We start from the raw sequence: 13,236 nt of genomic DNA on the forward strand, positions 1-13,236 counted from the left end.
TACATATATACAAAATGCATATCATACAATCAGCAATGTCATGTTTAACACCCCTCTTTATTAAGTTCCTTTGAACTCGGGATGATGATGGACATTTCTGACGGATATGACGATTATGACACTTTCGATGTCTATTCTAGTAACAATGTGCAAATATAAAGTTCGGAGGCATCTTTTAGTTGTTGAACAGAACACAGTGGTTCTGTTCTTGGAAGCAAGCTGCACACAGGGGAAGAGCCACATTCCAAGCTTTGCTATCTATGAGGTACTATTCGTGTCCTGGGAGCCGACACGTTCTAAAGGGTTTTGCGAAGGGGGGTCGTAGGAAGAGCATAATTCAAGCCTTTAGCTGTTTTATTCTAACATATTCTACCATTTTACGAGACTGGCTTGCAGCTGTGAAGTGATTAAATGCCCTGCAGCTCTCTCCCAAGGCTACAGAGAGGGAGGGTGGGCATTCCTCTCTGGGCTACTCATGAGGAGTTTCAACAAACTCTTCAGTCCCGCGACCTTGTCCTTTCATATTCAGACAACAATGTTAACAGTTAAGCAGAGTAAGCAGAATCCGCAAGAATTGCAAGTTGCAAAGCAGTTTTTAGACGGAAAGCAATGAGCAATGGTTAACAAGCAAAATGGCGATTCTTGATACATTTAAAATGGCCGCTCGTTGGTCAAGCATAGCAGTTTATATTTCTATAATTCGGTGCATAAGACGGTTGGCCCACGGCCATCAAGTTACGTCTATCATTCAAATGAAGGGTATTCATTTTTCCAGATTGACACACACACCAAACATTTAAAAAGTTCTAGTTCGAATGGAGACTGTTAAAACTGCCATGATGAGGGATAAGAAGGTGTTGGACATGAAGTGGGGCCACTCTATATCCCCCCAAGCATTCACAGGTGGCAGGAGGGGATGGAGTATTGCGGGGGAATGGAAAAGAGGGTGTATAGGGACAGTGGGTGTCCCCAAAGGTTCGAGAAACCAGAGGCTCCTTGGTTGGAATTGGGTTAAGCAGTGGTCGAAGGAAGGTCCGCCTGGAGTGCTGGGCTGGTAGACGGTCTGTTGAGGAGCAGCAGCTGGACATTAATGGGCAGCATTACTGGGCGATGGGTTGGGGTGCTAGCAATAGGAATGGTGAATAAGGATTGGCGTGGAGATTTTTTTATGGTTTAGCACTGAGGGGGACATTGAGTTGTTTGTTTTTCTATGTTGATTGGAAAATTATGTAAAACAATAACATTTATTAAAAAAAAAAAGTTACCATGCTTTGGGGGCCCACTTGAGTAAGGCTGTTAACGTCCAAGCTTCTCCACGCATGAGCAGTCACAGTATAGGTGAAGGTAGCAGGCTAGGTGGTGCGTTCTTGCTTCTGCATTTATTTGCTCCATTTAAATAGCATGAACAGAAGCTTATGCAACAATGGCATTTGTGATTTCAGTCAGGGTAAAGTAAGTTTAATAATGTCAGGCATCCATTGATTTTTATATCGAAAATGTAATCGTTTTTAGGGGATATCTTAAAGAGCTTCTGCGAGAACCAGAGGCTAGGGCTTGGCTTGCACTTACTGAACACAGCTCGAGGCAAAGACTTAATGGCCAGGAGATTGCAGGCAGCAGCATGACCTGAAACCGAACACATTTCAGCGATGCACACGGACAATTGAAATCAGCATTGTTGTGTTTGTGAGTATGTCTCAAGGCCAGCTCCTGGGCATGCGCATCTGGTTGGAGTACTAGACACTAACTGGTTTTTGTTTTTCAAAAATCTGTCACTACATATCAGATTTTCACGAAAATCGGACATGTGAAAGAAACCGTTTGACAGTACTAGATTGTTTTAGGGGTATGACTGGCATAACATGTCTGAATTTGGGGGCGTGGCTTTGTGCAGACTGGAGTGGATGAAGAGCTGCAAAGCTCAGCCGGACGCCTTTTATATCCTGATCCCCAGCCCACGTCCTGGGGGCCCTGAATTACTGCCTGCAACATGTTTTCCCCAGTTTGTGCTGTGTGGTGGTGCGGCAATGGAGCAAGCCCATGGGCGAACAATGCGCTCACCGAGGCCTTGAGTCTGCCATATTGGGTTCCTCTAGAGAGGTGACTACGGCTCTGACATGTTTCATCTGTTGTGGATGGACGCCGATTGTTGTCTTTGGACCCTGCGTAGATAGAGGGCAGCCGAGCCGTATTGGAGCAGGTGAACATCTATATCGGTTACCACGGGGGAGCCGCTACACAAGGGCAGCTGTGCTCAATCCACCTGCAGAAGAGGGCCAACTGGATGCTGACCCACTTGGAAGTGCTGGCCTGAACCAGGAGGACGGTCATTCTGGGGATGCCCTACAAGAGAATTGGTGTGGGAATTGGTGTTTGCTGGAGCTGGGTGCCTTGTCGCTGAGACCAGCTTAAACACATTTCACCGCTGGGATGGCACTTCACATTATAGGGCATTGTGACCTACTAAGCCACAATGGTTAAAGGCCAAAGGCAGAAGATCGATATTGTTTCTGGGAATGATGGGCGCCAATCTAGGACGCCCCAGAATCAACATGATATGGTCAGTATTGCCCCAGAGGCTGGTGCGATCACTATGGAGCAGCTGATGGATCCCGCACTTCCCTGGAAAATAAAGTGCACATTGTGGGTGTGGAGATGTCCCTTGTCCGATCAGACTTAAAAAAGTGAATGAGAGGGTGACCGACATTGAACAGCAAGTCAGTGATCTGGCTGTTTTGCATGCCAGAATGAATGCACTAGCTGCCGCAATGAAGACTTGCGGACAGGGCCGAGGACAGGAAGGCCACTCCCAAAGGTGTAATGTACATCTTCTTGGAATCCCAGATGGGGAAGAGGGGCAAAGTGTAGATTGTTGGACAAGCTCGTAATGGACACGCCCCGGAGCCGTGTTCTCTCCAAATGGTTCACTATCAAAAGGGTCAATAGGATACATGGGAGAAAGCTTCTGGTAGGTGCTTCTCCATGCCATAATTGCCAAGGTCCTCAATTATCGGGATTGAAATGCAGTGTTACCGGATGAACCAGCGTCGAATGACATATGAGATTGGCAATTCGTGGATCCTTATTTTCCTGGACATTACGTCGATGGTCCAGCGACAGAGGTAAACATACGACAGGGTAAAGAGAAGGTTGAGAGACCTTAACTTCAAATATATGATGTTCTATTCTGCTATGCTGAAGGTGATAGCAATGGGGAGATCCCTCCTCTTTAGTAACCCTAGAGAAGCTTGAGACTGTGGTCAGGTGTCTGCTGCCCCCAGTTGGCATGTGCCCTAGCAGCACGCCGTTTTTCACACTGGAACCTAGTGCGGCTGGTAGTCATGGTGAATCTGGATGGGGCACTAACACTGGCGGAGGACCTAGAGGTGGACCAGACCAGATAATCGGGCATGGACTGCCATGGATGTTCTGGGGTTGTACTGAATGTTATGGAAAGGGGGGGTCTACCTATGAGTGTGATGGTGCTGAGGAGGGTGTGGCCGGAGGATAGTTGATTGTGAGTGGTTTGGTGGGAGCAGTGCTGTTTGCAGTATGCACTGAATCTGGGCTGGGCCTAACCCTGAGGTGCGTCTCTCCTGCCTTGGAGTGGTCCCCACAACGGGAGTGGTTTGGGACATGAAGGAAGACTCTATTGGAAAGGGTTATATGGGTCTACTGTCATTTTGTGGGGATGTGGGGATGTCTGTCTGTGGAATCGGATGTGGGGTACAAGGGAGGGCATGATGTTCTTGATTTCTTTTTTGGATACCTTCTTGGTGAAATGGATATTGATCAGATGGTGTTGGTCTGCCCTTCGGATGTGGATACTGGGGGGGTGTCTTACTGTGGGTGATGCTTTGAGATGGCCACGTTGACCATAGTTAGTGGAATACAAGGGGGATGCCCACAGAAATTAAATGGCAAAGCATATACTCCTACTTGGTGAGGCACAAATTGGATATAGCAGTCCTTCAGGAAATGCTTCCAAACTGAGCAAGGTGAAGACAAGCTGGAAGGGGCAGGTGGTGGACACAGGGTTTTCCTATTCTACACATGGTCTGCTCATCTGTGTGATGGTTGACCCTGATGGGCGATATGTGGGGATACAGTGGATCCTCTTGCGGAGACCGGTGTTGGTGCTTGGGATGTATACATCGAATGTGAATCCAGACAAATTCTTTGAATCCATGAGCAATATTATCGAACATAAGGAAACCTGGGTGCTATTGAAGGGAACTTAAACTGCATGTTAGATAGTGGCATGAGTGTCTGCAGTAACTTCGCTAGGGAGCTGAACAGAGCATCTAAAACTGTGCTCAGATCAGTTATGTGACATATGAAGACCAATATGAGGCTTCACGCTGTTACACTAGTTACTCGGCAGCACATGATTCCTATTTGTGCATTGACTTTGCCTTCACGCGCGAGGAGGCAATTGGCCTGTAGGGTAGAATATTTTTCTTGGATCAGACGTTATCTGATCATGCTCTGTTGGTGCTGGAGCTGGGGTTAGGTACACATAGACTCCCGATTCCTAGGTGGAGACGGAACTACATGCTGAATGATTCAGCATTTCTTTTCCTCCAATGCTGAATTTCTTCCAATTTCTTGGTACCAACTGGGGAACCAAGCAAACTTTACAAAATACCCTCAGGTAACCCTTCAACGGGTTCCCATTCTGTGTGTCAATTAGTGAGGGTGGGGACCTGGGGGCTTTGCTGGGCACGGTCTCTGGGTAAGAGAAGGAAATGGTGCATCGGCGACAGGAGAGAAGGTGGTAGGGGGGGTTGTGCTGGCTACTACTAGGACGGCCGTTGGGAAGACCTGGACAGGCTCTTGCATCCTAAAACTATGCAGGTATTGTGACATGAGAACAAGAGGGGGATAGAGCAGGCAGATTGCTGGCCTGTATGTTAAACGGGGAGACCGGGAAGCCCTGCTGTAATCGTGTGTGGGATCCGGGGGCAGACTGATCATGGATCAACAAGGCATCTGTGATGTGTTTTTGGAATTCCATCAGACACTGCATGTCCCACGTGATGCCTTTGATGGACCCTATGTAGCCGTGTGGCTGGACAAAGCAGGTTCGCTTAACTTGACAGAAGAGCAGAGCAAATCCCTGGGAGCCCTGATAATGCTGTTAGATGTAGAGTGAGCTATTGATCACCTCGGTTTATGTAAGACCCCAGGGGTGGATGGCCTGACAGTGGAGTGGTATAGGGCTTATAAGACGCTACTAGACCCCAAGCTACTGGAGGTGTTTGTGAAAGCCCTGAATTTGGGTGGACTCCCTGACCCCATGCTGGAAGCTCTGATGGTGGTTCTTCCCAAAGCTGATGGGGACCCCTGTGACTGAGGCTCATATAATCCCTGTCTATGATTATTGTGGACCTTAAAATTCTTTGCAAGACACTTGCCGGTCGCTGCAACAGGTGATACTGGATTTACTACCAGGGGCCCAAATGGCATTTATCCCTGTTAGGCGTACTGTACATCATTTGCGGAGACTTTTCCTTACCATGGATGCATACAGGAATACTGACATGGCGGTTGTTGGTCTCAACTTGTTTAAGACATTTGCCTTGGATTGGAATTTTCAATGGATGGTGTTGGAAAAACTGGGACTGGTCATGAGATTTATAAATTGGATGTGGGTCCTGTATGAGGGGTTCTACATCTGGGGTGCGTCAATGTTTTTTCCTAATCTTGGAGGCAGGTAGAGGTACACATCAGGGATGTCTATCCCCTATGATTTTTGGTGATAATCTTAGGGCACGACATGAATGGACCGACGACTTGGGGTATTCACTGGCAGTGAATGGACAAAGGTGTTACAGTATGCAAAAGGTGTGTCAAGGAATGATCGCCTTCAGTGGATACAATAGAAGTGTCGTGCGTGCTTGTGTCACCACGGTTGTAGTCGCCAAAATGTCAGTCGAGGTGAGTGTAAACTGCTGTGGCGTAACAGGGCAGACGGCACCGTTATACATATGTGGTGGGAGTGAGCGACAGTCCAAACGTTTTGGGATACGATGGATAAACTAGTTCCGCTCACCGGGCTGCACACTCCAGTGTCAATGAAGTCTTGTTTGTTGGTCCTTTTCAGATGTGGTAAAGGGATGCGTTGTAAGATACTAGCCTTGGTGTTCTCTTTGGCATTGATATTGGCTAAACGCAGGATCGTGATGGCCTAGAAGGCTACCTGATATGATGGCTGGGTGATGTCAGGAGATTTGTCAAAGATGAGATAAATATTAAAGATGGGTCATGTGGGGATGACTCTGGGGCAGAAGACTAAACCGTGTGGCATAAGGTGTCAGACCTATTGCAGGCCCCCTCTGATCTGATGCCCCCCTGAAGTCCTTGGGGAGTCGCTTAATGTAACAAAACACTGTGGCATGTACACAATCCTGCATAGATTTTCTGATTAATGTAGGGCCTGCCGCTCTGCCAAGTGTATATGGTTCAGAAGTCGTTGCTTATCCGAAATTGTACACAGTATCGATTTTAAATATGTGAATTCATCACGTGAACTATTGTGCCTGCTTGCAGCTTGAACATTATAGTGTGTTGCTAATGAAATGATAGGGTGCTTTAAACTAGCGATTGGGAGGTGAGTCTCATAAATTGAATGCTGAACCACGTGTTCAACCACAGATACCCGACTGTGATATTTATACCGATTGGGGCCAATTGACCGCGGTGGCTATTTCACTAAATTTGATCGCAGCATTTTTAAGGGGAATAAGCCCCCATACGTCTATCTCCCAATTCATCCCCACTATCATAAAATCACATAACTATTCCCTTACCCTTCAGCCCCCTTCTCCCACCCCTAAAATGCTGCAAACTGCAGTAAAAGAGCTCTCACCAAATGAGGTAAAACGCCATGGTTAGTTGGGCAGGTAACATTTCGACTTCACTTGTGCTTTAGATAGTTGGGTATAGTTTAGGTTTGTGTTGCTGTAAGACAGAGTAGGTTAGTCATGGGCCATTGGACTAGCTACTGAAATATGACTTTATATATATATATATATATATTCTATCTAAAGCAACAACGGTAATTTGCACCAACCTCTCCAAGATATCCACTCTGTGGGGGCAGATTCTGTCAACGACTTTCACTTTCTGTGAGATAATGGTCGTGGCCCACCATGCCCACTACCATGTCATAAATGGCTACATTAATCTGAGGTTCATCTCATTTTGCTACTGACCGCTGCTGTGTGCTGCGTGTTTGATTTGAAAGTAAGGCACCAAACTTAATTGAAAAAATACCTTTTTGTTCAATGGGTCTGTGGCAGTCAATTAAGAATATCTTTCAAACAACAATGTACAATACCCTCATACTTCGAGTGCTGCATTTGGTGGTGGCTTGTGCACACTGGCTTACTTTGTCAAACTTTGTTTTATGATGCTTCTGTGACAGGTGTTTTCTACAGTGGTACATTATGTGGCAGCCCTCGAAATGACATGCACCTGCCACTGACATTTAATGAACGTGAAACTGACGCAGAATAGACGGCAGAATTGGTGTCACGTGTCTCTGCTAGGTGTTTTGAATATAGTTCTTTATTTCAAGACCACTCTCTACCTTACTCCTACTCCCACTTTACAAAATCATTGAGAGAATTCTAGATTTGGTGGGAGGGTGCTCAGGCTGTGTGAATAACCAAAGTTTGCGTGAGACTGCTACAACACGAGTTTCATAATACACCAATGAATTTGACATACATGCTACAGGAAAACGGATAGCTTTTCCTCACCTGACAATGCCGGGGCAGGGGAAAGTATGGAAAAACTATCTGGATAATTGCAGAGTGCACAGCTGCAGCATTTCTTGGGAATGTACAAATTGAGCATGGTGCTTGGGTCCATAGGTAACGTGTGTCAAATTGGGCCTCATTACGAGTTTGGAGGCAGCCAAACTCGGGTCCAGGTCCGGGTTCCCTGAATGGTTAATTACCAGGCCTAGGAGGGCCCGGTATTTCCCCATTCAGGGAACCCGGACCCAGACCATCCCCATTCCCATTTGAGCCCCCGTTATTAACGGGCCCATTGTTAGCATGCTGGTCCCCTCGAAGGACCCGCAAAGGACGAGGTTTCCTCACGGGACCCGCTCTGGATGACCAGACATCCAGAGCGGGTCCCGTGAGGAAACCTCGTAATGAGGTGGAATGGGTTTAATGGCACTGGCACCTTTACCAGCGCCATTAAACCCACTCCGCCAGGGTCGAGTTTGGGGGAAGCCATGCCCTAAATAAGGGCATGGCTACCCCCAAACTCTGGTCCAGAACCGAGTCCCGCAAAAGGGGACTTACCGGGCCATTCCAACCTTGGAGGGCCCAGTAATTCTCTTTTGCGGGACCCAGACCCGGTACGTCCCCATTCCCCTTTGAGCCCCCATAGGGCTCAATGGGAATGGGGAGGATGGTAGCAGCGGTACCGTTCATAACAGTACCGTTGCTACCATCCTAGTCTGCTCCGGGTGCCGCTCTGCGCACCTGGTTTGACCAGGCGTCCAGAGAAGCACCCGCGAGCAAACTCGTAATATTGCGGCATGGCAACAATGGCGCTGGTAGCACTACCGGCACTGTTGTTGCCTTAGCGCAACAGTCGTAATGAGGCCCATTGACTTTGGCTGCGAGTATATGGCGCAGTCAAACGCTGTTTATGGTAGAAAGTTCGGTTAACAAGAGCACTGTGTTGGTGGAACCGGATAGGTCTCCATTAAATTGGTGGCTGTATCAAGGGCCCTGCTTAAGGACTCATGGCAGAGTTCTCAGTAGGACGAAATGGGGAGTGTGAAACATCCGAAGTAGACGCTTCATTTCCCAAAGCGCCACTTTCCAGTCCTGTGAAGTGATTTTGATGACAATGTTGAATATAATGGAACATGTTTCTCTGCCTGAATGAACAATGCATTTTTTAGAATGCCAATGTTACTGAATTCAGTCTGAGTGACATAGCAGAGAGGCTACTCAGCCAATACTCCAGACTTGCAGCGAGAGGTGACATTGTTATTTCTGTGATCCAAAAAGCGAATCAGGTGGGGTCGTATTGATAACCCACAGGGAATTCCCACTCTGAGCATCTTCTCCATGCTTGGGAAGCCACACACGTTGATCTACACTTGACCAGACAGATAGGGATTTGTTATTTATTCCGTCCTGGAGATCAAAGGCCCACTTTTCACGAGACCAGTTCAGGCAGGAAAATTTAAAGTGTACAAAGGGAAACCTGGTATGAAATGGATTGTAGGGAAGCAAAGACTAGAATATTGAATTTGATTAAAACCCCCTGGCCTGCAACTGATAGACAAAAGAAGCACAACAGAATTACGAGGACCTCAGAAAATGAAGCCAAGTGGGATTCCTTGGTAGAGACTGCAAATACCGAAAATAATAAGTCTTTCTAGAAGTTAATACAAACTGCGATGAATATATACGATACAGTCTCTGAGTCATGTACTGATATTTGATAATTATTGGCAAGTATAGAAGGAACAGAAATCCAGCCTTTTCCTAAGAGTGTGGAATAATATAGTGGACCCTGAATTAAGAGGGCAATGAACCTCTGACATATCCACAGTGCGAAATAAACATTGCTATTCAGTCCCATAAATCAGGAAAAGGGCCAGGCAACGATGGCATCCCAAATGCGCTTTTAAAAGACCAGAGATATTTAGGTCCAGTATCTAACGGCCAGGTGCAATGTTCTCAGAGGGAAATTCCCGCTCTTGGAAAAAGGCAATAATGGTGCCCATTTATAAAAGGGAGGGAGAGCTGCAGAAGGTTTTGGGAAATCCTTACTGACACAGCTGAATGATAACCAAACCATCTTACACGTGCGCGCTCGCTTCCAAAAGAGTAGAAGTACTGTGGATCAGGGTTCTAGGCTGTTCCTGATACAGAAAGATCTGGTTTTAAAAAAAAATTATCTTTCTTTCGTGGATTTAAACATGGCCTTTGATGGGGTGCTTAATCTCAATTAAAGAATGAATTACTGAGACAGAATATACCACACACCATAATATTCACAATCTTTTGGTTATACACAGAACTCTGCTACTGTTGGATGTGGAATAGGAGGCAAAACAAACAAATGTGTTGCACTTCCGAGTACTGCAGGGATGAATCTTTGCCCAAATTGCACAATTTACACTCCGACACCCCGATACTCAATTGGGAGAAAATTCTATTTTTTTTTATTTGCCTATGAGGCAGTGTTGGTGTCCAAAACGATAAGCGAACTTAAGACAAATGAAGAGATTTGTAGATCTTTGTACAAGCAAAAACGGCTTGATCTTAACATCGCAAAAAACATTGTATTGCTTGTTCACTAAAGAAGAAATTAGCAGTAAAATAATTAATCTGCCGGTAAACAGCAAATGAATAGAGGAGCTAACAAAGTTGAGCACCCCAAGTGGAAAGGTCTAGATGTACGTTAAAGCGCTCCTTAGATGATACACCAAAGTTCTCCAGCAGCTACAGCAATCCAAACCTCCAACTTTACAAAGCCCAAGCAAGGCAGGCCACTTGCTACACTTGCAGCTCACCTTTTAGAATTTGAATACACTGCTTTCTAAAACGTTTTTTGTGCTTTATAAAATTGGCTCCTGTGACGGAATCATGAAGTAAGACACAGAAAACAGACGTAAAGTTCACAAAAAATGTGTTCAGGCCTTCAAGCAATCCTGACATTTAAGTTAACAACTTGCCCTATACTAAGGTGGGATTTCCCTACCTAAACGGAACTAAGGAACGTCTGAGTCAGAGTTCAACTTAAGTCTGTCTTTTTCCAAATCCTATTCTTGCCCACACAACTAAAGCCAAACAATGTCTGGGGATGTCAATAATGAAAGTAATCATGCTCAACAAAATGTTCTGAACTTCTTCCAGCTCTTAGCTTCTTCTTCAGCTCCCCTTCACCAAATTCCTAGCAACAAAGTTCAAAAGCAAAAAGAAAAGCTTCATTCTCCAACAGGATTCACAGTTCCTTGAGTCTCAGTGTGCCCTTCCCCAAGACATTAGTTTACACAATGTCTTTGGATTCGCACATCTGTTTCTCCTTCTTTTCCTTCACTGGTTACATCTGAGTTCTTGCCTACTTCCTCCCTTTGGTCTCCCAAGTCCATTCTTTTGCTAAGTCAGAAAACTTTATGTACAGTGAAAGGGATAAAAACTGTTTCTTCATCTAATGTACGGCTTTTAATTCAGGGCCTGGTTATTTGCTGTCCCACCCTCGGGAACGGTGTCCTGGCTGGTTTCCGCAGTACACTCCTCCCCTTAAAGCTGTCCCTGGTGTTATGTTCTCTTGTTTTTGTATAGTGCCTCTTGACAATAGTCTGTGGCTTTGAAGTACTTTGCCTGTCAGAGAGGCAAAGGAGCAGTATGATAGAACATTCAGTAGCGGTAGTTGGGAGCAAAGTTGGGTAGATAATTGAATAAGAGCGAAGGATAGATAAGATGCACAGGAAGGCAAGAGAAGGAAAATGTAAGGGAGCTATGTGTGCAATTTGACCAGATTTATCATGGGACTCAACCGTATTATGTGGGGCGCCAAGTGGAGAGATGGCTGAAGAGGTGATGTTCTCCGCGCAAGGGGAGTATGTCTGTAAATTACTCACTTCATGGTGTGCCTGGGAATGTTGAAGCCCTGCCCAAGAAAACGCATGCGGCAAAGCCCTTAAACTTATCTCTCTACCCGCGCCCCCCCAGAAACATTTGGGATGGGTTGTATGTCAGGAATCTGAATTTGGCAAGTTTGCAAAAGCTCTCTGAAAAGCAAGCACAAAAGAAACTCATGTTTTGGTTTTCTCATTTATGGCATGGTTACCAAAACCCTAGGCTTGTGTGTAAAGTGTGCATGGACTGACTTGGAACATATCAGTGCCATGGTGAGCCAAGGCATCTAGAAAACCATGCCCAAGAAAACAGACTGCAAATCCCTCTGCTTATGCCACTTGGATCGAAATGGCCACAAACGGCTGGATTCTATGTATTGGAAAGCTAGATCGAAAATGTGGGCACAATTAACTAAGCATGGGATTTCGACCTTGGCTTGGTTAGGAGCAGAAGCCCAGTGCGGCCTTCCTGGAGGTTCCGAAGTCCAGCTAGCGCCTTTAAGGTAATGGATATATTGGTGTGTGAGGACGGAATCCTCTTAGGCTGAGGCTTGGTGTTTATGGAGTTAATTTACATAATCCAGCCTTTGACTAGCTTTCTTACCCCGGGCTGCAGTTACTGTGTACTGAGGGCATCATGCAAATGTTAGGACAAAATAGGTGTGTTTGGTCTCGTTAACGGATTACATTTCCAGGTCTACCTTCTGTGTTTTTGTGCGTGTATAGGGGATTTCTACCTGGTGTCCCATGGCTGCTTGAAAAGTGCTTCAAAATTAGATATTTAAAGCAAAACACTATAATGAAAACTTAATGTAATATAACATGGCCTAACCAGCTAGTAAAAAAGGAAACTGACATCATATTCTCCTGCCCTCCCCAAAGGCAGTCAATAAGTACATACAGTAGCACTCAAAATAGTGATGGGAATAGATAATCTACTTTAGTACAGGCACATCGCACAACATCTCGCACACACACTCCTGCTCCAGACACACATTCTTCTGATCTTGGGTTGAATGAGTTCAAGAAATGGCTACTCTTTTGTAGGCCAAGGCCCTGGGTCTTCAAAGGCAAGGGACTGCACCCCTCACACCTACCTTCACTCTTCCCTGAGGCCAAATGCTGTTCCCTTTCATTAAGGTGTGCCATTACTCCTTTTATGAAGAGTTGTCAACTCCCTTGGCCAGAGGGAGAAAAACATTTTTGTGATTTTTGGTGTGGGTGGGGGCAGGGGTGATCCTTTGAATCAACGTGTCGCTTTTATAAATTTAGGTTTCTTTTTTACATTTATATTACTTGACCAAACCATAGTCTTGTGCTTCTGGGCAGAATGCTTAAGGTTCCAAAGCATGCCATTGGTTGCGCCTTGAGCATGTTGAAGCCATACTAAGAAAACACGAATTGCAAAGTCCTTCTCCTTACTTCCCTAGGACCCCCAACAGTGTTAGGGAGGGGTACAGTGCCGAAGGCTGAATTTGCCTTTTTTTTGTTTTGGCAACTGCTCTCTGAAAAGCAAGCTAAATCAACATTGATTTATTCATGGGGTTTCTTCATGGCTACCAAAGGGATTTTAGTTTTTTAACAAGACCCTGTGTGTGTGCTTCTGGGCA

The sequence above is a fragment of the Ambystoma mexicanum genome, chromosome 6p, assembly GCF_040938575.1.
Source record: "Ambystoma mexicanum isolate Mex_15411 chromosome 6p, UKY_AmexF1_1, whole genome shotgun sequence".
Lineage (NCBI taxonomy): Eukaryota > Metazoa > Chordata > Amphibia > Caudata > Ambystomatidae > Ambystoma > Ambystoma mexicanum.